Genomic DNA, 25,421 nt, shown 5'->3' with positions numbered 1-25,421 from the left:
AGATAACAAGCTTATCTTCATAACAAAAGACTCTTACGGGCAAACTATTTGACGCAGTGTTGATGTTTGTTTTAACCCGTGGACTTTGGACAGTGCAATATTTCAGGGGCTTCGCTCTCCTCACTCCCCAGTGCTTGCACGCCTGTGTGTGGTGTGTGTGTGTATTTGTATTTGTACAGGCAACAAAAGGCAAGTGCTATGATAATAAGAAGAGGGAGGAGCAAAAAAAAAAAAAAAAAGAAGCCTAGCAAGGGCTCTAACAGTTGATTTCAAAGTCTTTTTTGGGGGGATGTCTCTGCAGAGCCAGTGCCAAACAAACCAGCAATAGGTCAACTCACGCTTGCGACCAGCACTACAGCTGCTGTGAGAATAAGCAAACACAGCAGCGGGGGAAAGAATTAAAGGAGGGGGCTGCAGGCGAGGCGGGCGATTTATTTTTCTGGCACGTGCAGAGGGGTTGGAGATGGATCAGCTGTATTTATTCTGTGAAAAGGGGAAAGAAAGGGAGGCAAAAGAGCAAAGCAAGTTTCATTGCAACAGAGAAAACAAAGATTTTCAATAAACTCCCCATTGCCACCCCCTCCCTGGAAAAAGGGGGAGAGGAAGAAAAAAAAAAAAGCTGCAGGTGTTTGTAAGGGGTCTGTATAGAAACTGAGGGGTCTGTATAGAAGCCATGCAGGGAATTAGCAACTGAGGCAAGTTGCCTTTGGAAAAGGAATCTGCCCTGAATAGATTTGCATTTCTTAATTTAGGGATCATCAGCAAACAAGAGCTAGAGAAAGCACCCCTCTGCAGCACCAGGGGCTTCAAAGTGAGCAGGGCCGTGTGCCGGGCGGCCTGGGAGGCAGCCGGGCTGGCTATTGAGGCTGGCCGGGCTCCCGCTGGGGCTGGGCTCCTTCGGCTGCCGCCGGCCGGACCCGCGCCCGAGTCCCTCCGGCCGCCCCGCTTTATCCTCGCCATACAATGAGGAGCGTGCGAGCATTGAGCGCCCCTCGCCCAGAGGAAGCGCCACCAAATCCTCCCCTTTCAGGTCCTTCCCAATCCTCTAAAGCCCCTCAGTTAATGCCCCGCTGCTCTGCTCTCTCCCTGCTGGCCTCAAACCACCGAGCAGTATTTACAAGCTTTTCCACACGTTGCAATTCACACTGATGCCGACCCCTTTGCTGTAGGGGACAGCAGGGGTGTGCCCATGCCACGGGGACAGTGGCAGGAGCAGAGCCCTAGGACAGAGCCTGAACCTGCACCACTGCCAAGGCAGTGCTGTCCACTCCTTACAGTGACAATGAATCCCAACAGCATCCCACACCCAAACAATTTCCTATTATTCATATATGTTCTCGTGTAAGGGCAGTCTTTGCACAGGACACCTTCCCACACATGGTCTGCAGTGCTCCCCAGGCTCAGTCCTACACTACAGAAATGTACCCGCTCCCAATTGCTCTGTGGGAAATGGGCTGGAAGAGAAATCCCAAATGCAGTTGTCTTGGATGGGACTGCAGAGCATGAAACCACAGGCTGGGGAGAGCCCTCCGGGGCAGGTCACTGTGCTCCATGAAAGGGCCTTTCAATTCTGGAAGGGAAAAGCAAAAAGAAATGTTACATAGATGTTAAAACAATGAAGGAGGGATTTGAGCACTGTGAAACTTAGCCATTATGTCCCTCCCAATCCCACTCAACAGCTCTTGGATGGGACTGCAGCAGATAACCCTGCAGATGCAAGAGAACAGATGGAGTGAAGTATGTCAGAGATACTGAGCCATAGAATAGCTTAGGATGGAAAAGGCTTTTCACATCATAGAGCTCAACTGTTCACCCACCACTGTCAAGGTCAGCACTAGCCCATGACCCTCACTGCCACCTCTACATATTTTCTAAATACCTCCAAGGATGGTGGTTCCCTCACTGCCCTGGGCAGCCTGTTCCAGTGTTTTACAGCCCAGCTGGTGAAGATTTCTTCCTAATATCCAATCCCATTGTACCTCCCCAATGCAATTTGAGGCTGTTTCTTCTTATCCTATTGTTTGTTACTTGGAAAAATCTGCACGACGACTCTCACCTACTTTTATGGCTACAGAGCATCTTATGGGTGAACTGGGATTCCTTGAAATTTATTGGTTGCCATTTGCAATTTTCACTTGCACTGTGGCTACTGGTGTGCTGCTTAGGTGTGATCAGGGATGACATGGGCACATGAAACAGCTTCTTAGCTGGATAAGTAGAACTCCCTCTCAGTTCTGTGGGAAGGGTTGAATATTCACTGATGTCAAATCTACTCAGCACAAACAGTAAATGCCAGTGAAATGTGTTGGTACAAACAGACACAGGAACCAGACAAGGGTAAAAATGCAGTCAAAAGTGGTAGTGAAAAAACCTCAATTTTTCCATATTTGCAGCCATATTTTCCCTGTTCTGGGAAACAGCTCTGCTTGGCCTTCTCTTCCACTCTTAGTTTTTTGTAGCTGGCTTGAGACCACAAGCTCACAGTGAGCTTATATGACACAAGGTTTACCCGGCAGCTTCAGTTTTAGCTCTCAGAGGCAACAAATGAGGTGAAACCAGAAGCGAGGGGTTGTCATATACACTGTGACCTGGATAACTAACTCTGGGAGGTTGGTCTTTAAATGCTCCTTTCAGAGGAGCATGAAGACGTTAGGAAGAGTATTTTCCCCACTTAGGTATTTAAGACAGGTGTCTCAAGGTGAGCACTACAAATAACCTCACATTCCTCAACAGGTAAAAAGAGTATCTAGCCTTCATTGCTTTGGGAAAAGGATGAAAATGTAGTTTTTAAAGTACCCTTATGGTTTCAAACACAGAGAGCAGGTAAGAACCTCCAGCAATTAAATCAGCCTTTTAAAACCCTTCTTGCTTGCAAGCCAAGGTCATTGTTTTGCCTGAATGTTGGATTGCAACCTCTAAATCTTGGACAGCACCACAGCAAGAAAATAGTACATTTTTAGTGATTCAACCCAAGGATTTGCAGAAGAGCATAGACCCCTTTCTTCTGAACAGGAATCCTGTAATATTCACTGCCAAGATTAAGCCTGGAACAAAGTAATAAGCAGGAGTGTACAGAAAATTTAGGTCCAGGTTGTAGGAGGCTATTTTTGTTACGGTATTTCCAACAGCAGGAAGAGCAAGTGTTCAACCAGCATGTCTGAGTAGTTGTAGGTCCATTGGGACATGCCCTTGCTAGAGAGAAGCACCCCAGCCAGCACAGCTCTGCAGTGCTTGGGGCTCATGCTCACCATCTGAGGCTCCTCCAAGCCACGACCTCGCCCAGCAGATCCAAATCCTGTTGCCTGCTGAAGCTCTGTTCAAGGCAAGAATGATCCTTAAACCAGGAACTTCTTGGGAAAGGGCAGTCGTGACTCCAGTCAAATTGACAACAAAGCTCCATCTGGCTTAATTATGTTCAGCATTTAATGCCATCATGTCTATTAAATGCTTTAGAATGCCTTCCCCAACTTTGGTGCTATATAGACAGTAAAAAGCCATGAACACAGCATTTCTGCCCTTGTCCTTTGCATCATTTGTCTGTTAGTGGTTTTGGTTTTAAGAACTAGCAGTGAACAAGAAACTGTATATTAATTAAGCCTATGGGGCACATAAGGCAGAACCTCCCTTGTGCCGGGCATTCACTTTTGGTTTTTTCTCAGCAATAAACCCGAGCAGCAGGATCCTCAGCTGGCATGACTCAACACAGCTTATTTGAACTCACACAGTGACACGCTGCTCCTCTGCAGCACAGATCCTGGCTCCGTCTACATAAGCAAGAGCCTGTGTTTGCTCCAGAAAGGTAAGATAGGATCTAGAGAGATGACACTACTAAAACGAGGGTGAGAGGGTAAAGCCAGACAGCTGAGACAAGGCAGACAGTCCGTGACAAGCTGGAATTAATATATTAATTTAAAAATTTTTTTCTTTTCTTTTCTTTTTTTTAAGGAAGAGACTCCACTGATGGGACACTGATGTGTAGTTGAGACTGGAGTTCTCTTTGTCAAGAGCCCACGTGGAGAGCCCTTGAAGTTTTTGGCTGTGCTCATCCAAAAGGATTTTTAAGATGAGTTGCTTCCAGCCATTTTTTTTCTGAGAAATGATCCAAGTCTGGAGCATCCTGCTCCATCAGAGACCAAGCTACAAAACCTTAACTCATGAGGCACACTCTCCTCCTCCCCTTAGCTCCTGTGTGCTGCTGATGTGTGTGGGCAAACTCCATCAAGTGAAGAACCTTCGGGCTGCTCTCCGGTGATCCTTGTGCATGGGGAATATCTGCCAGTGCCATGACATGGGAGCCCTGGGCCCTCTTTCCAAATCCTCCACTGCTTCACAGGCCTTCTTCATTCACAAACCTCCAGGACCTCTCCATGCCTCAGTTTCCCTGAGTATAAAGCTGACGAAAAAGAAATTCCCACTTCCCCACGCTTTTTCTTTAAATTATGATGTCTTCCTTTTACAATGGCAATGAACAGACACAGCCAAGATAAAAATCACAGAGTAAAAATATACAAGAAAAGGCAGTCCTGCTCCAGACATGGCTTTGAACACAGACTGCAGTCAATTTGAACTGGATCTGTTCATGTTTTTGCCAAAACATGAGCACTTTGTAAATAATACTGTGATTCCCTGCTTCATAGGTTTGTTTTAAACCCTCGGTCATCTTGTGTGGAAGAGCAGTGTGAGCATCAGCCTTTCCCATGCGAGGTAGTTTATACTGTTAAATCAGGGCACATGGGAATAGGCTCACGAGCATTTTACCTGTAGCTTCCACTGATTGCCCTGTTTCCAGTCAATGCCAGTCTTCCCCCTTTGGTTACATGGTGATAGTGGTCAGGGGGAGGTTGCTGGCAGTATAGAAACAGCCAGTATACAGAGCCAGAGATAAAGAGCTTTATGAAATAAAAAACAATACAGAAAATCCCCTTGCATTCCTGAATCATCAGGAATTGACTGACTTAGCTATACGAGTATGAAATAAATAAAGGCGATGTTGTTCATTTTGTGTGTGTGTCTAATCCTATATTCTCAATAAAATGCATTTAACCTTGTTCCTTTAAAAGAGCTCTGGACAATCAGAATCATCTTTACAGAAGACTGTGCCTGCTTTTAAATTAGCTTTTTAAAACACAGCCATTCCCTCTTTCTCCTTTTCCAATTCCCATTCACACTTGGCACAGATAAACACAGGCCAGAGCTAGGAACTCTCCGAATGTTTAAATGGAAACCACACTCCAGAAGAGCAGTGCTTTTCCCCCACAGCAAGTACACAGTTTGCTGTCTGCCCAAGCCGTCAGAGATTCAAAAGCTTCATTTGTCAACAGCCCCTCAAATACCAAAAGTTTAGATAAACCAGCTTGCAAAACAACTACACCAGTCCCTCATGACTTGCCTGGGAGATGGTTTTACACTCTAGTAATACCACAGAAAGCACCTCACTCCCTCAGAAACATTCCTATCAGGTGCAGGTCAAATCTATTTAACCTAATTTTTGCCTATCCTGGCTTTACATCCAAAGGTCAAGTCCAGCTCCCAGCTGCATGGGGAGCTGTTCACAGCACTGACCTCCATGTCAAGCACAAACTTGGGAACTGGTGTGGAATTTGACCTGTAGCATTTGTTAATAACCTCCTTATTAATCATCCTTGTCACTTCTCCAGTGCCTCCCCTCTGTGGATGCAGGAGCACCTTGTGAGCTGTGGTGAAAGAAAATGATGGTATGAGTTAAGAAAGGTATCTCCATTTTCCACCTGGGAACAGAGGAGCACACGGGGCTATGTAACTAATGCTCAGGAGATGTGGGCTTCTGGCAGAACACATTCCCACAGCTGCAGACACACAAAACCCGCTCCCACCGTGATCCTGAACGCACAGGGGCATCCTCCTGCAGAGGGGCTGCGGTGTGGGAGAGGAGCCACAGTGGTGCTGTGCTGGGTGGCTGGAAACGATACAGGAAAATGAGCACGTTTGTGGTCAAGGATGGCATCTGCTGGGTGGGGGAATCGCAACACAGAAACCACCAGGGAAAAAGTTTCCCTCCTGCAAATGCTGGAATTGAACCACTCTTATCATCACCGGGGCTGCGTAACGGTGCGCTTGAATGATCAAATTACTGCTCTGTCTGTGAGCTCAGGTTAAAATCCCAGCAGAGATGATGTCTGGCTTTAGCACAGGGTTTTGCACTACTTACAGGTAGCTCAGCTCAGGCAGGCAATGCTGTGCAGCTCCGCTCCCGGTGACACTGGCACAGCTGATGAGACTGATGCAGGAGGAGGTGTCTTGGTGACGTGAGCAGGGAGCCAGCAGCCAGGACCTCTGTGTCTAGGGCCCCTCCTGGGCTCTGTCTCTGAAGCCCTTGAGCCAGCAGGTTTGAGTCAGAGCCCTAGACAGACCCAGGTAAAAGGTAATGTTATATCCAAGCCTGTAATCCCAATTTTGCCACAGTGAGATCCCATCCTAACCCCTTTCAGTCCCTTGTAGCTTTGGAAAATAAGTATTATTCACTTGACATGTTTCATCCTCACATTCAACAGCAAAGCAAAATCCACAGGGTGAGGTTTTCCCTTTTATTAGACCAGCTGGAAGCACTGGAGGGGAAAAAACAGACAAGTTATCAATGTTTAAGCTCCTCTTCAAACAGTGTGTTTAAGAATATTCTGAACTGAGGTCTGCAACTGAAATTGCTACTAATTTAATAACATCCTAGACAGATTTCTTACACTCTTAGTTGAATATTTGTAGATCAGTACTGTTTTGCATGTCTCAGGAAAACAGCCCCACAAGTTAGCCATGGGGAAAGTGCAGAAGGAACCCTGGGTGGTCACACATTATATTGCACAAAGCCGTACTGGGAGTGGGAAAAAAAGAACTCCTTACATGACAAAACTAGCTTTCCAAATAAAAATGCTTTTTGAACAGAAAGTTTTCAGTTACATTTTGCTTCCTTTTCAAGAAAAAAAATTAAAAATTAAATGAAAGTGTTTTCTCAGTACTAATTCTGCTTTTTAGATAATATTTGTTTTTCAGTACTAAAAAATGCTTTGCTTTCTTCTGAAGCACTGAAAAAATAAGCATCTCTTTATACTTTTAGGGCAAATGCAGTATTTCCACTGCCCTGGCAGCAGTTTTCAGTACAATACATTTTTTAAATGGGGGGAAAAAGCATCTGCATACTTCAGCAATGTGTATTTTCAGTAACACTGACTTGACACTTCACCTTGGAAGCCTCAGATTGCAGCTTAGGGCAGCCCAGATGGCAGAGCACCAACAGCAGAGGTGCCAGTTGGTACAGACAGGCTGGATCATGTATCAATCAAATTGGTCTAAGTGTTCAGATTGAAACACTTGTATTATAAGACATGGCAGGGAGGAAAAGAGCTCTGGATATCCCCCAGTATTTAAGAAGGGGCAGATGATCTTGCAGGGAAGATGAGGCAGAGTATGGGCAGGGATCCCTGACTCAACTCATGCATCACTGGGCTCTTCCACAGCTTCCACGAGCTCCTGCTCAGAGCTGCTTTAAGGTGGAATTAACTAGTAGTTTTTCCACCCTGAAAGGTACTTTTAGTACAGCAGGACTTGCAGAAACCCATGCTTTGGAGAATGGGAACAGTTGTCTGTTTTTAAGGATTGTTATGGTAAAACTTGGGCGACTGGATGGGTTTGATGGGCAGGGGGCCAGGGAGGTGCTCGGAGACCTGGACTTCATGGCTGACTGCACGTGCAGTGGGGGATCCCAGTCAGGTGCACACACTATCTCTGTATTTCACTTTCTGCAGCAGTAAAATGAGAGCATTTCTCAAGACCGTTAAGAGGTTAAATTCACAAATATTTGAAGTTTGCTTTGAGATCTCCAAGGGACGGGACTGCAGCATGCCAAACCATGGCAGCACTGTGCACCTTGGAGGCACAGTGAATGTTAGCCAATTAACTGCAGATTATTATGTTTAGAGGAATTAAAATAAACGCCTGGATTCTGACTTGGTGCAGCCAGGAGGGTGTAACAGTCCCTCTGCTGTGTCAATATCATCCCCAGGTCCATTAGTGAGGGGTCTCTGTGGTGCAAAGAAGCCAAGCCCCTCACCAACACCATTCAACAATTGGTCATCAACAAAAATTGTCCCCACCAGAGACTGTCTGAGGAGAGCTGGCGGCATTTGCCTTTTATCCATCCTGATTTTGAGGCTCTCATTTCTTCTCACCCCCAATGTTTCCCTTCAATATTCCCTTCAGTATTGTGGGTGAGGTGAACATAGCAAACAGCACATCTGATCAAGAACTCTGTCACCCCTAAGTATTTGCTTTCCAGCCTGCCTGGCCACAGTGGGAGCAGTGGTCAGTTTCCGAAGGACTGGATATCTCTGACTCCGGGAGCGGGAATCAGAGCATGCAGATAAGGCTGCCATCAGAGATAACAGCAGTCAACAACCCTCAGTGTCATTATCTCAGCAAAGGGAAAAAGCAGGCAGCTCCCCTTAATATACAAAGTGCGGTGGTTATATATGTCTCCTTTAAAATGATAGATGGAAAGGGATAAAGGGGGAAATCTAACAGAAAGCCTTCAAAGCCAGCCTGCTTCACATCCTCGCGCTCCCAAACTGGAGCATGTTTCCATAAAGGCAGTAAACAGCCTCCCCCCAGCCCGCACCCACACTCGCCCAGCGAAGTGGCTCCAGCAAAACAATTTCACCGACACGGATCTGAGCGAGGGCTGTTTTCCCTTCCTTTGGTTAGTGGAATTTCTTAAGATGGAATAATGAAGCAGTGATTGTCAAGCACGTCTTACTGGAAGGCAAACAAATTGGCTGGATCAGACCTTTTAAATTCAAAAAAATAAATAGAATAAACGTGGATTTATTCGCAACAGTTTGATTGCTGTCTGAAGCCATTACACTGTTAAGCTCCTTTTTACCTTATAATCAAACTCCAGGAGCATAACACACTCCAGCGTGTCACTGCGCTGTGTGAGCTGCCCCAGGATTTACCCGGCTGCATCCTCCCCATGGCACACACAGACATGTGCAGTACAGGACCCAGCACCTCCCTGCCACAGCTGGCTGCTTCCAAACAGGGACCTGCGTGTCACCACCACCAACACGGAAACCCCAACACGCTGCAACTGCCCCTTTCAAACACACAGGCCAGTTTGCAAAGCCCAAGACGAGCTGATCCCCGAAGAAACACCTTAATCAAAGCCCAAGAGGAAGTAGGGCAAATAAATGAACAAAGACATAAGGAAAAGTGGCAAAAATCCTAAATAAAATGACTGGGTTTGATTTCTTTATGTGCATTTCTGAAGTGAGAAGAAGCACACAGAAGGGCATTTAATTAAATCAAAGGGTAAAGGAAGGGGTTGCCATGCAGCTTGCTATTATGTTACAGTTCACTAAAATGAAAACTTATTTTTAAACCTCTGGTATTAATTTGAGATTATTCAGATACTTAATTAAAAGTGCAGCATGTGTTAAATATTATTTCAACAAAGATTATCATCAAAACCCTATGTAATAAGATCCTTCAATGCTTAGAGCGATATTTTATGCAAATTTTCTGTGCCACCAAATGAAGGTCTCTTCAATTTTTTTCCCCCCTTCTTCATTTGCTGCAGCAAAATGTTCCAGGGAGGGGAAAAAAAAAAGGTTTCTAGAATAACAAGGATACTACAGATAATGCAGTGCAACAAATAGCAGCTCGGTGGTAGTCACGTTTCTGTGCCCAGCTCCCATCCTGATACCACTCGGCAGTAAAGGACGAGATCAAACAGGCTCCCATTAGAGCTAAAGGGCTGAATTTTGCTCCCACCATGGTTACAGATGGTGTCAGCCAGGAGTAAATTTGCCCTGGCAAAACCCTGTCAGAGTGAGAAAGGCAGGAATTTGCCCTTCATGCATCAGGAATGAACCAACAGTTCATACCTGGAACATATAAGATAACAAGGTTTTCAGGGCAAAGAATATGTTTTCCTGTGTGGGATTTCTCCTGTGGCCTTTTCTCCTGCGGATGAAGTCAGTGAAGTAGATGGGAACTAATCCTGTAAGACCAAGGTTCAGCACTAAGTTTTCAGTGTTGTTTACAGAGTTCCATTTTTTTTAAAGGGGAAAAAAAAAAAAGATTAAATACTTGCTCTAAGTGACACTATTCTGCCTGAAAACCAGCAAATGAAACCCTTAAGAAAATAATCAAATACTTACATGGACTTCCCTCTTATATAATGGCTGCATCAGTCCTGCCACAAGCAAACTTCATTTATTGATTGGGGCCAGCATTGCACTGATTCCCTAACAAACCCAGGACTATTCCTGAGCAAAGACCTCATTGTTTAAAGTGAACATAACAGTCGCGAGGAATTGCACGTACTGGTTTGAACATATCAAACACTGATACTCCACAATGCAGAACAACTTCAAAAATAGTTGTTCTTGCTATTCAGCATGCACTCAATACACTGATTTTCTAAACATTGGGAAGAACTTCCATTTATTAGAGGCTGCTGTCAAAATACATGAAAAACAACTACTTTCAGTTTGGATAATAGTTCAAGCCATCATCAAAAAACAGAATAAAAATCTTCCGGAGCACCAAAAATCAAAAATAACATTTTCAGTGTATTAAAGAGTCTGCCCATATCCAACACCCCCAGCATCATACACACACACAGCCTCTCTCGTGGATTCTTCACTTTCACGGCTGTCGCACAGTTTGAAAGCCCACACTGAAATGACGAGCCATGTATTCTGCTGAAATCACAGCCCTAAAAATCCAGGGACGGGAAAGGCTGAAGCTACATCATAGCAACTGTTAGCCAGCCTTGGACTGTGGCTGGAGGTGAGCTGCACCAGCAAGAGATAGTAGAGAAGAATAATTTTAAAATATCAAAGTCAACAAATCAGAGCAGCAGAATGCCAGCCGTGGCTTCAAGCTGAGAGCCAGGAGGGGGATTCCTCTGTGCTGGATAAGGATTATTAGTGTGGCTGTTCTCAGAACAAACTGCAGGAAAGGTGCAATAAAGTGCATTTAAGACGAAGAGAAAATTGTGGAGCTGAGGAGCAGCGCTCGTTTGTAACCATTTGCTCGGTCCTTCCTGCGGCTCGGTCGGTGCTTCGGCGGCAGCAGCAGCGGCTTTGGCTGCAAACTCAGCCGGGCAAGCAGCTCGCCCTTGTACTTGCCAGAAAAGTTCAGAACTGGCCACTGATGCTACCAACATCAGAGTAACAAATCCACGTGGGATCTAAAAGGATTTTGTTTTAGTTTGGTTTTTAAAGAATCTTGTTAATAGGCAAAGAGAGAGTTAGAAAAAGTAACAATCATGGGATTTTAATACTGAGGGTGCATGTGCTGAAAATAGCAAAGTTAGAAGCGATGAAATAAGAGATGTTCCATCGTGAAATCTACCCATAGCTGTATCTTGAAACAACAATCTGAGCATAACATGATATATCATCTTGGGTTTCATATGGACCCACACGCAAACAAAAAGCTGCTTTTACATGAACTTACATATTCTATATACGTGTTTACTCAGATGTTCCTTGGGGGGTATTTTTGCACAAGCAACTCAATACTGTTTCTAGGTATCTTAGTGGTTGTTTGTTTGGTTTTGTTGTTTGTTTTTTTTTTTTTTTTTTTTTTTTTTTCTTTTTAATAGGTCTTTAGGTTTGTTTTGTGTTTTTTTAAATTACGGGGAAAGTTACCTAGGACAACACGCCAGAGCCTCCTCACTCTGCACTGCAGTTATACACGCACACACAAAGAAAGAAAAAGCGAACAACCGCAAATAACCTCCTTCTCGCAGGGGGCTGTTGCCATGAGGAGCAGGGCCGAGCGGGGCTCGGGGCGGCAGCGCGGGACGCTTTGCGCGGGGCGCTGTGCGGGCTTTGCGCGGGGCGCTTTGCGCGGGGCGCTTTGCGCGGGGCGCTTTGCGCGGCCCGAGCGCGGGCGGCTGCTGCCCCCTATGGGCCGCGCCGCGCACTGCCCGCCCGGTGCCCGGGGCCCGTCCCGCAGCAGCGCAGCGCGGCCCGGCCGCGGCACAGCGCACACGCTCGGCTCCGAGAGGCCGCTGAGCCGCCGCCGAACGCCCGTGCTTGGGCCCGCCAGGCCGGACAGAGCCACGCTGGCAAGAGCGGCTCTGCTCACGGCACCGATTTCCCAGCGAACTTTCACTGTCGGAACTGTTAAACAAAACTGCGGCTTTATCGCGGGCTCTTTGTGCTTTAGCTCACTGCTGTATGGTTCCAAAAAGGGATGGAGACCGTGCGGGAAAAGAAGAGGGAGCGCGAGATTCACACAACAGCAGCGGACTAGATATTAAAATAAAATTTTTAAAATTAAAAAAAAAAAAAAAAAAAAGGGATGGGACTTTTGACCACCAAAGTGGTGGGGGGAAAAAAAAGAGCACGGCAATGCACAAATATTGACTTGTGAAGCCCCACACTTTGGTGCAGTCATTTATCACATGGGCTGAAAGCAGCACCCTTGCCCAGTCCCTTACACAAATGTGTCCACACGAACGCTCACCTTCAAGGAGCGCAAGTGTTCCTCTCCATCCTGTCATCACTTCCACTGGTTATGAAAATCTGGAGAAAAGCCACAAAATTAAGTTAAACCAGCAAGAGTTTAGAATCAGATTTCCAAATATAGTCATTTTAAAGGGTGAACTTGCTCGTCCTAACAATGCATAAAATATTGGTGTCAGTCCTGTTTCCACTGAAGCCCTTATAAATATGCATATACAAATTGTGTATAAAGTGATGTCTAAGTAGGAAGAGAATCATGTATGTGTGTGCATCCAGACTGTATTAAAGGTAATAAATATGCATGTTCTCTCTGCACAAACATGCATATTGGGGTAAACACTGAAACATACAAGAGAGTATATATATATTTTTCAGGCACTTAAAGTAGCTAATGAGACCAGGCAATGAAAACTTACAGAGTAAAAGTTAAGACTGTAATTTAAAGCAACTAAGATTAGATCAATCTTTTCAAAAAAGAAGTCAGACATCAGCCTGTCAACATATCCTGTCTCTCAGGTAATAGCTGAGAAAAATAAACCAAACTGTGGGGTTTGTACTAATCTGAATATGTGGGGGTGCTTCTCTGATGGGGGCACGTAACTGCCTCTGTCCCAGAACAGAGGCAGTGCAGGATGAACTGTGAGGCCAGTCAGAGCTGAACACTCATCCTCTACCCAACACTGTATTTCATAAAAACCAAGCCAAGTTTATTCCCTTCCTTAAGGTCTTTCAGCCTTACCTGCACCAATCTGTTAGTTCATAACCACTGCAAGGGTAAAGGCTGCTCCTAATTCCTGCGTCTGGTGTGAGGCAGAGGACAGAGCTGGTTTTAAAAAGCAAGTCATGGTGAGAGCATACGGTGTGATGAAAACTGAACGGGGCCAGTAACACTTTGTGATACGCTTTGCAAACTTTATCCCATCTTTTTCTTCTATTGCATTTAGAAATAAATTAGCTTGCAGAGAAAGCAGGCAGTGACGGGCAGCTGGCCTAGGTGGCATGGGGACATTTATTATAAAGTCACCTAGTCAAGATTTCTGTCACATGAAGGTCAGTGTGCAGTGCACAGACACTCCACGAGCAGGTCCTGCGGATCATGTTTTTACGTTCCTAAAAGAATGCGTCTCTACAGTAACTGACCATTTGTTTGCTTGTATGGAACTCATTAACGGCTGGGTCATACTTGAAATCCCAGAGTTTATGGCATATGCAGGGGAAATTATTTTTCAGATGATCTCTTCAGTCACTTAGAGCCACCCACATAGCCCACACCCCACTGCCAGCCAAGCCGCCTAACACTGATCAATCGGTGTTCTTAAACTACCCATGTCCATAAGCAGCTTCCCATGGACCAAAACGATAGATGTTAGTCTTCATCAAACTTAAAGGGATACCAGCACATCTAAAATATATTTGTCCTTTTTTTTTTTGACTGAAACAAAACAAGGAAGAGCTACAACTCTGTTCAGAAAAAGAGAAAATGTCCAAAACAGCAGCATGTTGGTTACTGACTGACAGCACAGTGTGGCACCAGGTACCCGAACCTGCTGTCCAAAACCTGCTGTGTTCCTACCATGACTATTAATTGCACTGAAAACCCCTTCAATTATTGAAGCCCTCAGTTATCCAAAATTCTCCCCTTCTCCACCATTATGTTCAGATAATTGAAGCTGTGTGGAGCACACTTGCAGCCAGTAAGAAGAGCGAGCATTATCTTTCAGCTGATACAACTATCAATAGCAAGTGTACAGCATATACTACAAAGGCTTTATTGTGCATATGTAGGGAGATAGAGATGAGATACGGTTCCGGGAGGCAGTTTGTCTAGTGGTTACAGTACAGAGTTGGGTGTCATGAGACCAAAGTTTTAATTACTACCTCTGCTACCGACTCTGTTACTCAGATAAACCACTCGCTGTCTCTGCATGCCAGCATTTCACCCTGCAAAAAAAGGGCACTGTGAGAATTACCCACCTTTGTCAAGCACTTTGATATCCTTAGATAAACAGCTTTTTATGTGTAACTGCTGAGTATTACTGTCCATTTAATTGCATTTCTAAAACTCTTTGGAAAGAAAGGACTGAAAAAAAATAGCTGAAAACATTTGAGAAGCATAACTTTAGTTGTCAGAGACTGGCACAAAGTTCAGCAGACTTAAATCAAGGCAGACCTGGCCCTTTAAGCATAGTTTCCTGAATGTGACATGACCAGTGCGAACAAGCCGTACCTGTGCTAGGTACAAACTACCAAATGCAAGTTCATATGTACTGCTCCAAAAATCTTTATGTCTTACCACAAACTAGTACTAGTACCTGGTATTTGAACAAGAATAATTCAGCATTCATTAAAGCAATAATCTTTGTGCTCAGTATGCTCTGAACAAAGTAATTTTGTATAGAGAGTCCCAAAACTTTCCGCATAGAAGGATCGGCACCAGTGTGTGTCCTCCCCTCGACTGGAGCCAAGCGATGCGCAGCACATCACACGCTGGCACCAGGAAAGGTGCCAGGCTCAAAGAGCACATCTTAAACCATGGTGCCATTAATGCTTCCAGCACACAAAATGCACAAAGATAATAGAAAACAAAGGTCTTTGAATAATGATAAACCTCCTGATTGTAGGTGAGGGACTACACAAGCTCATTGTACAAAGCTGTAACTGCACGTACAGTACACCCAGATACGGTGCAGACGTATTTGTAATCACCATCCACCAAACTCCTTAAGAGCAGGCAGAACACGACCCTGTGAGGTAAGGAGAAGGCACCTGATGCTCTGCTATCTTTCTGCTTTGTCTTATAAGCATCTGAAATTCTGTTTTAAGGCTTTTCTGAGTGGCGATTTCTATAAATCGCCCTTCTCAGCTGGAGTGCTGAGGTGAGGGGAAAAAATCCTGCGCTCACTTAAAGCCTTTTATTTCTCCTGTAACATGGACATCTTGGAGAGCAGATTAGCCAAAGAAGAAAAAAATAAAAAGCAAATGGAATACCGTGACCTAATCCTTCCTCTCAGAAAAAGAAAGGGGAAAGAAAGCCTCTTGTGATCTCCAAGGAGGAACTTGCCTTGTAAACTAGTCTCCTGTTTGAAACGGAAACAAGAATGTGAATCCTGATACAGAGAGGCTACTAAAGGCAGGGAACAGCTTAACAGACCAGAGATTTTCCCTTTCAGTGCAACACAGGGTATTACACTGGTCCTGCCTACATTAGAAAAACAGGCAGCAAAACTTAACAGGTTATAAGATCCTTTGGCCACAAAGACATCCAAATGCGGTTATTTTTATACTCTAGGCAGGAGCATAATCTGTGTCCAAGTTTATAAACTGTGGGCTTGTAGTTTATTAAAAGGATTCTATTACTGGCTCCCCTCTCTTCAGTTATTGCATCCAACCCCCGTGACATGCAGTTACAGCCCTCTCAAGCCTGCCCCTCTATAAAACCAGGAATGCTGCCCCTGCCCCCTACTCCCCTTAGGGAATGGGGGGCAATCAGCATTAGAATAACTAAATATTTGAAGAAGAGATCCATTTTTACTGGCAAACATTATTTGGAATAAAAGTTTGCACTTCCTCGAGTGCTTAGATAAAAGGGCACGAAGGCAGGCACATGAGCTGCCATTGTCCTCTTCTATCAGATAAAAAAGCTGAGATCTGGGGTAAGCTCATGGCAGAATTGAGAAGAACCTCTCAAAACCTCCCAGACCCCTTTGCAGCACCAAAGGTCCACTGAGCCCAGTCTCTTCGCCAGCTTCAGCAAGCCAGATCACTTAACAGCCAATTCTGGAGGCAAATTTAATTTCCCCTCCTGCATGCACATGCCCATGGCTAGGCTACTTTCACCCTCCATTTTTCATTGTCCAGAAATACTTGGAGGGGTGAGGTCTTTTGCAGTTTCTTTGAACTTCTCACTCCATTCTCAAGGAGCACTGTGAATGTGCTCTGAGCGCTGCAGTGGCATCACTTCTGTTCCCTCTGAGCAGAAGATCCAAGCATCACTGGCTCTGACACACAAACACAACTGGCATGAAAAGCTTCCAGGAATACTCACATGTTTATGCACTTGTTTTACTCTGCAGGAGCACAAATACCAGTGAAAACCTGAACAGCGAGGAACATATGCAAACAGAACGTCATTGTGGCAGCAGCCAGTTCGTCTTTTAAATTCCAGGTATTATCTTCAGACTTCTTTTTTGGCATCCTTCCCCAGCTCCTATCCAAGTATCCAATGTCCAAGGCTTCCTAAAACATGGTGGCAGATGCCATTCAGATAGGAAACCAGAAATTCCTTCCTGATCCAGCAGATTACGTCATGCCTCTGAAATGCAAGATCAAATCCAATCCAGCTACCTGTCCATCTCCAGACTGCCTATCAATTAGCATTAGACACTAATTTGATTAAATTGGTATGTTGAAATTTTATTTGATTCCACCTGAGGAGTGTAATTCCCCTTGCGTGTTCTCTGTAACCCACTAATTTTCCAATGGAATGGGAAACACAGGTTGGGATTTGGAGGCTGTTTCTTCTACTTGTTAACATGTGAGCTTAAAACCGCAGTAAAAAATAAATCCATGCGATTTGGTAGAACGAGACTTGCCAGTTTAAGAGAAAACGGCTTTCCACAGAATAACCCAGATGGGGAAAAAAAGTATACATTTAACTCTGAAACCTGAAGTGTTCTTTGAGGGAAAACGAATACATTTTAGCCTTAAAGGGATCACAGACTGCAATTATATAATTCTTGTCAACTGATGTTAAAGATAGGCTGGAAAGAATGTATGCTGAGGCCCTGCAATAAAACGAGCTCCTTTACTCCTTTCAAATGTTTGCAAGCCTTGGAGGTTATCCAAAGGTCAAATACAGGAAAAGTCTTGGTGAACAGAAAACATAATCATGAGCTTTTTTAATACGGGCTCTTTTTGTAATAAAATAAAATTATGGTAAGGGAAGGGAGGGCGGGCTCAGTCTCCTCAGATCTAAGGCCAGGGGGGCTGAGTTTTAATCAGAGGCTGCTGTTCTCCCCTCCTCTCTCCTCCCCAGCCTGTCACTGCACAGAGAGAGAAGCCAGTGGAAGTGCATGGGCACTGGCTGTGCTGCAGAGGGGCAGGGGCACAAGCCTGCACTGAAACCCCTTGGCTTTGCTGCAGTGCAAGGACATATTTCCCAAGAGGGAGATGGATCTTCATTGCCAGCCAACTTGCACAGGGCAGCAGCAGATCCTCAACAACACCCTCCTCTTCTGAGGTCTGTTGGAGAACAGCTCCATACAGTGCTGAAAGTAATCTGCTGCCCCTTCTGGGGTGCACCAGGACAAATGGCACGTTTCCCACAGAAGCACCCCTGGAAACTGGAAGTAAGAGATATGGAGAATATCGCATTCAGCTGCAACTACACAGGAGTTTAGAGATGGGTTGTCAATACACTCATGGATTTTGGGGCAGAATCCAGGCCTGCAGTCTTTACTCTTTCCCAAAGTGATATGGCTTTAGTCATGACCACCTGCAGTCAGGGAGCTGCTTTCTGTTTCACTTGGAGTACCTGGAGGCACTGCCTGGACACCCCACCTGGGCTATGGCCACAATTCACACACAAGCGCTTGCATCACCTCCTGCATTTGGTTCAGAAACTTTCTATCCAAGTACAGATTTGACCCCATCCCCTCAGTCTGCTAAACATAAACCTGGAGCAGCACACCATGAAGTACCTGGAGGGAATTCATGGAACGGGCATTTGCTGAAGGCATCAGGCACTTCTGAGTTGTGATCATCATCCATTGGAATAACCAGGAGGGGCTTTGTTCTAATCCCACACTCTGTAACACTTTATCACCATTTATCTCTTATGGTGACTGCTCCATCATCCAACTGTTGCTACAAACCTGTCTTACCTGTACCTCACAGGCTGAGAAAACAATCTTACAACAAACAATATTTTTTCCTCTCAAAAATCAGAAGCCTGTTGTAATGATCCATCTCTACTGCCTGGGGAACATCATTCATGCTGACAAGTCCACCACTGTTTTGAAGATATCTTTTCCTGTTTCTTGAATTTCTTCTGGACTTCCTCTGTCTGGCATCACACCATTATCAATCTGGATGGAGACACCTTTCCCATTCCATGCTTCATATGAATAAATAGAATTAGGGAAAAAAAAAAAAAGAAAAAAGAAAAAAGAACATACCTACCATTCCCATCTAGGCAAGAAACCCACTTCAGAGCTGGAGAGAGTTGGAGCAATGTATTACCAAACTGACTGGTAAATGCACCCACTCTGTTAGGATTTGAAACTATTTCATGTTACCAGTGCTCCAATGGACAATCTCTCAACCTACAGACATGAAAACTTGACCGCATATTTAAAGTAAATTTAAGCCTTGGGGGTGTCCTGTGCAAGGCCAGGAGGTGACTTCGATGATCTTAGTGGGTCACTTCCAACTCAGGATATTCTATGATTCTATGAAAGTATTTCTTTTTTATGTTATTTCATGCCTGTAGTATGTTTTCTGTTATGAACAGCACATTTTGTTCTTCCTCATCTTTGAGGAAGAGATGCAGAGCTACCTTTCACAAAACCAGGACACAAAGACCTTTGACAGACCCTCAACACTATTGCATGCAGAACATGCCATATATTTATTTTTAATCGTATAGTAGTTCACAACTGAGATGTGATTGGCAACCCTATTGCATTGCAGGCGTGATGGTACAAGCTCCCCATTAGGAGGTATGTCCCAGAATGTCACCTCTCCGTTTCATTTCACCTCTCCCTCTTTCATCCAACCTTCTTCCCGCTGAGTGGCATTCCTCGGCTTTATCCACATGCTCCTCCTCTTCCCTTTGAGCTGAAAAGTCAAGAGAAGAAATACATGAACACTGGAAAAGGCACTGAAAACAAACTGCTGATATTAAAAATAAAGGTACCTATTCACATGAGAACACACCAGAAGTCAGACACCAAACTCAAACAGACATTGAGAAGCCCTTCCTGAGTGAAGCCACTTGCCCAAGCTGAGGGATAAGTTAAGATATCCTACAGAAATTCCATGTGCTCAGGACAGCTCTGGGGCCCCGGAAACAGTGATAGCAGTAAGCTGACCCTGCACACCAAAATGAAATCAGAGCCCAGGGAGATGAGATCCAGATTTTCCTGAAAGCAGGAGGTAGATGCTCAGTGGTGCTGCAGGCAGGCAGCTCTTCAAACGAGCTCCACACATGGGAACAAACATGTCCAAAGGCCTCACACCCAACGGGAAGCTGCTGGGTGCTGAACGCAGCTGAAAATCTGGCGCTTGGAGTGGCACTAAGCCCTGGCAAATCCAACTCCCATCCCTGCTGAAAATCTGTCACCACATCGTCAATGTTAAAAGACAGGGTTTTCAAATGGGAAAAGTGCATTTATCACCCTCAGCAAACTCACGAACAACACAAGCCATAATTGCTCAAATGTCAAATAAAAATTCTCGGCTGAGCAAACACCACACGTGGACCTTTTTTGATCCCCAAATATGAATGCTTTAGAACAGGATGAGCATGTGGCCAGCGGGGCTGGAATGGAGAGTGCTTTGTAACCTTAACTATACCAGGCATGATAAAGTGCCCGCTATCATGAAAAAAAGCTCATCTAAAAGACAGAGGGAAACCAGATGGGAAAAGAGCACAAATTCTCAGCAGGAATTTCAGATTTTTTTTTTTTTGACATTGCTTTCAATTTTTCCAAAATAAAAATCTCTACCCATTGCTTGATGCTAAGTAGAAATATGGTCTGATCCACCTGAGGCGTTCTGAGGGCAAGGCTGAAAGGTCAGGGCTAGCTCTGGTGCTGGAGCTGCAGCCTCCCATGCCTCAGGATCTGTGAGCCCAGCACAGGGGAGCGAGTACCCCCAGCCCCTTCCCCCATCAAGCACGTGGGGCTGCAGGAGTGCCTACCTCAGCTATTGCTGACTGCAACACCTTGGCAACTTCTGATACTGCAATTCTCTCTGCTGCCCTAGCAAATGCTTCAGCAACTCTTTCTGCCGCTGGGCTTTCCGATGCTCCCGCCACAATTGCCGCTGCTCCTTCAGGAGTGACCACCTTCCCACCCAGACCTGTCCCCACTGGGCTTTCCACTTCTGGCATTGCTACTGCTTTTTCTGCTCCTTCCACCTCAGTTTGTGACTCTGTTGCATCCTTCCCTGCTTCCTCTGGTGCTGTGACAGCCAGCAGCTCCATGTCCCCTGCCAGGTCACCGGCAGCCAGCGCAGCAGGAGGACCCTTCCCAGGAGCAGTACAGGCTGGCACAGTCGTAGAGCTGGCCTGGAACCTGTTGGTAGAAACAGAGTATGTGAAGCAGCACAACTGTAAAGAAATGTGTTTTCTGGTGTCACTGCAAGTGGACCAGTGACAGGTCCTGGAGCCAGCAAGGACTGCTTTGCCACAGCCTGTCTTGTCCGTAGAGGCCCAGAGCAAGGGACTGGGACCAGCAGCACTTGTGCAGTGCAGACTGTCATATCCCAGCGCCCTGTTCTCCTGTGGGTAGCAGCCACTTTTGCAGCTTGAACTGAGGCCAAGCTCACAACTGTATTCCAAAACATCTCAATGCCTCATATCAAGTGGTTTATGTAGCAAAAAGGAGAATAAAAGGAAGGCTGACTCTTTCCCTTGATCCATTTTTGCTTAGTATTCCAGGAAAAACCCCAACATTCTCTACAGAGAAAACAGCATAAAATCCATGGAACATGCAAGTCAAAGTGTTTTTTCACATTGCCATATTTTCCAATGAAAAGAAACTGAGGGTCATGCCCAAAGGTAGGGCATAGCAGGCTTGGGTCAGATAGACATGGTGTGTCTTGTCCCAGAGCTTCTGTAAATGCATCTCACTTCTGCACCAGCCTCCCTGCTGCAGTCTGTACTCCCCATCCACACCTTGGGCTTCAAAATCTCTGCAGTCACACTAAGTTTTCAACTGGCATGTTCCTCCCAATGCCATGGGAGGTACAGGTAAAATTTTGACAATCCAGTTATCTTTTCTGGTAAATACCCAAGGGACACTGGTAGAAGAGATCCATAACTGTCTAATATGTGTGTACTAATCACCTTTGTATTAGAAAGGTCCTCTACCAAGTGTAGCTGCTATCAGATCAAAATACAGGTTGCAGTGAGGTAAATGAGTAATTCCCATAAAAAACTGTGAGAGGTGTTGTACTGTAGATATTGCTACTCCTCCCCAGTAATTCCTACTCCAGTCTAGAAGTCAGGACAAGTCTGAGTGGTGATGCTGGATGGACTAAATTGTATGAATTCAGAGTACAAGCTTAGGAGTCAGAAAGAGCCATTGAGTCTGTCCATACCCACTGACTTGGGCAAAAAAAAAAAAAAAATCTCCATTTGATTAATTCCCACATGTTTTGTCCCATCTCTCCTATGGAGACCAGCACAGGCACCGGATTAACACAGAAGTAACTTTTTGGCATCAGACTACACAGCAATACAAAGAGATTCCTGCAGCATGGAGGCATCCTCACGCTGGCTGTAACCCAGCCAGCACACCACCAGGGTTTGGCACAGCTCACAACCCCCTGCACACCTCCACGGGCAGTCCCAAGAAAAGGACAAGTAACACTTGACAGATGTGCTGAGAAACTGAGATCGGCGGGGGACCCTGATGCAAGCACACGGAGGATACTGGCTGTTCCCAGCTCACACATGCTCCATAAACCACTGGCAGGGAACTTGGGCAGGCCTGATGAAATAGTGATGATACCACTGTTCAATGCTGCTTAGCATCAGTAATTAAAAAAACAGGAGGGAAAAATAAGGTGGAGAGCTATGAAAGGACAGGATGGAATAAACAAGAGTTGCTAGGGTTGTTAAAAAGGGGAGAATAGTAGAGAAAAAAGGTAAAAGAAGAGCAGAGGAGGTATAGGGGAAAAACTGGAGAAGAGGGACACAGGCTACAGATTGTCACTGCTGAGAGTTGTGCCCAACTCCACTTAGAGACAAGACCAGGGGTCGAAAGCCACCTGAAGCGTCCTGTCACACACACCTACATCCTTGTGGACACAAGTCAGTCACTTGCTCACTGAACAAGTTACCTGCATATCTGCTTCATTAAATAGTAACCCTGTAGGTCTGCTGACAAGAACATACTTCTCTCTCCTTTGGTAATTAGCCCTGAAGGCTGGTCATGCTCACTGGCCATGAAACGCTGCAACAAGCAGCCTTTTCATGCCTCGAGCTTTACCTTTGTCCCTGTCTGTTCCCGTCAGGCTGGTAAAGGCAGGCGCGATGCCCGCCCGACACTGGTGCTCCCCAGCTGCATTCATGCTCTCACCCCGCCCAGAGGGTGCCGGCATCTCTCAACAGGGCAGATATGAGCTCGCTGGGACAGTCGTGACTGTAGAAACCGGGAACTTCCAGCCTTTTCCTTCTGCTTGGAAAAAAAAAAAAAACAACAAGGGCAGACTCAGGAGCAGCAATCTGCTGCCAGTCAGCTTGAGACAGCTGCAACTCGATATGCTGGGAAGAGGAAGAGTCTTACGAGGCTCCAGAGATACAGGAGAGGAAGCACAGGGTTTTGTGTCAGGAGCTGGACAGGAACTGGAGGCTCAGCCCTTCTGCACAGGCTGGGCACACTGTTTGCTCAGCAAACCTCTTCCTGGGGCTGAGCAGCTGTCTCTCACTTTTGCCACCAAGGGCAGGACTTTGCTACCCACTGTGTGTGCCAGCTGTGGCACAGCTCTGGCCCCAGCCAGTGACATAGCCATAGGAGCAGGAAGAGACCCAAACCAATTTAGAAAAACATAAAATGCCTCCTAAAGTTCCTGCAACGTGGGTTGAGTTAAGCTAAAGCTGACATGAACTCTGTGTAAGGGATTAAAACGGTTTTGGGTTTTTTGGTTTTTGTTTTTCTAAATTACTCTCCTTGTCAAAAAACAAAGGAGGCAGGTTACTAACACTTACCCCTTTCAAACCCGTTAGCAGCCTGAAAAGAAGCATGCATAGCCCAAAGCTTTAGCTTTATGATCACATTTCCCCTCCAAAATATTTTGGAGATAAATTCCAGGCACTTCAGCCTGGAGAACTTCACTGGAGAGCAGTGCAAAGATTAAAACCAAACATATTGCCAGTAATTCCTGGCAGCCTGTTCCAGCAGTGAGACCGTGGACCTGGGAATGAACCTTCAGCTGTGCTCTGGCTCCAGATAAGACCTTGAGTAAGTCCCACCTGCCTCTCTGGCCTGCAGTCGTCTGCAGGGGCGATGTCTGAGAATTAGCAAAGGTTATTCCTTATTTTATGGTGTCTGAGGTCTGGTCACTGCTAGCATGATTTTTCAAGAAGTTTGCTGCCTGCCTGCACAGTTTTTGTGTAATGTACATATTAGCATTTTGACCTACATTTGCATGGGGGCCAATTTCACCTCATAACCTCCAGTTTAACCTCATAAATTCCCTCTAAGCCACCAGAACATTATCCTGCTGTTCCCCCAGGAGAGCAGGCTGGCAGGATTTTGGATCAAGCCACCACTCAGCTGCACCATACTGTCAAAGTCCATCACCCTCTGCCCAGGTGACTCCGATGGCAGACCTGCACACTAAGAACAGTCCCAACCTGACCTCCTTTTCCCAAGCACTTGCATACCTGGCTCAAGGCTGCTATGTAGGTGAACTCCCTTGTGCTATACAAGCCCTGTTCCTTCCACTAGAGACCATTTCAAGGTCTGTTTTCTGCTCTGCAACAATTCTGTTCATTCAGGGACACAGTTTGCAAAGCCCCTTGTTAATAATCTCTCCCATCGTTTGGCACTTGTGTAATTTGCCCCCATCCCAATTGTTTATGTCTGACTACTGTTCATTGCTTCAAAATGAGTTTGTAGCTAATCCTGTGTCTACCAATTAAATGTTTGATGGAATGACATCAAAATCAAAACAGACAGAAAAAAAATTTTCCCTTTGATATGCTGACCACATTGTACAAAACTCACTATTACAAGGCTCAGGTTGCTTAGAATTTTGCCAGACTTTAATCTTTTGAATTAAAGCTTTCGATGCTGGTTGTCTGCCCTGCTGGAATTTAGGATGAAAATTTCAGCTAATGCAGATCTTCCACTACAGGAAAACTTTTTACGCCAGTTAAAAAAAGAGAAAACAACAAACAACTGATCTCTGATGCAAGCTTTTGGTTGAATTGTCTCAGTGCTATAATTTGGAGCACTGCTTTAAATTTTGGCAGAAAGGTCACAATGGTGCCAGGGAATAATTTTTTACAGGAAGAGTAATGTACCTTTGGCCAAGTTACGAGCCCCCGAAAAACCAGTTTGCACATGCTCTGTAGTGATTTGTGATAGTTAGGCAGCAAAAATATTTTTCAAAGTCCTGACTTCACAATCTGAATATTCTTTTTGTGCAGTTTTGGTTTACTTTAATATAATCTATAAAAATAACCAGTGACCTTTAGTGACATCTAAACAGGCTCCTGGTTTCCTTCCATGGTTTGAAGCCTTAAACAATAGCCCCAAAGAAATGACTCAGTACCACACACACATGTACTTGATGCCTGGGAAATTGCTGGTTGTTGGGCAGCAAGAACAAGGAGATTCACACAGCTCTAATGCATGGCAGGTTCAGGGAATTTGGGGAACTCAGGCATCAAAGGCCGGGGATGCAGGAAGCCAACATCCCCCCAGCCACCACTCTGCACTCCAAGCTGTGTGAGGATGCCCACAAGTTTTGAGTGAAAGATAACAAGGGTAAAAACCTTTTGGGATTCCATGGGATGTAGTGAATCCACTCACTGAGCTGCAGGCACAACACTTTCCATGTGCTGAGCTCCCAACTTCTTAGCACAGGCTGCTGAAGTCTTTCGGTGTGGCAAGTGGAAGATTTGTGCTCCCAAATCAGTATATTCCTATAGTTAGGGCAGGAGCATTAAATTACCCT

At 45.3% G+C, this 25,421-nt stretch overlaps 1 long non-coding RNA gene across 1 annotated transcript in view; it reads right to left on the bottom strand.

Moving 5' to 3' along the window:
• The window catches only part of LOC121659202, a 51,438-nt gene that overhangs the window by 5,366 nt on the left and 20,651 nt on the right, over positions 1-25,421 (bottom strand). Inside the window, exons 3-7 of the long non-coding RNA XR_006014208.1 lie at positions 22,727-22,912; positions 20,431-20,806; positions 12,511-19,346; positions 6,188-6,379; positions 1,426-1,570 (exon numbers count right to left, since the gene is read on the bottom strand). This is a non-coding gene — a long non-coding RNA (uncharacterized LOC121659202). The remainder of the gene's footprint in view (positions 1-1,425; positions 1,571-6,187; positions 6,380-12,510; positions 19,347-20,430; positions 20,807-22,726; positions 22,913-25,421) is intronic.

This window comes from Corvus kubaryi, unplaced genomic scaffold, assembly GCF_017639235.1.
Source record: "Corvus kubaryi isolate FWS band 111438036 unplaced genomic scaffold, C.kubaryi_AGA036_p1.0 136, whole genome shotgun sequence".
Lineage (NCBI taxonomy): Eukaryota > Metazoa > Chordata > Aves > Passeriformes > Corvidae > Corvus > Corvus kubaryi.
The sequence above is the reverse complement of the archived record's forward strand: the minus strand, read 5'-3'. Positions and strand labels throughout refer to the sequence as shown.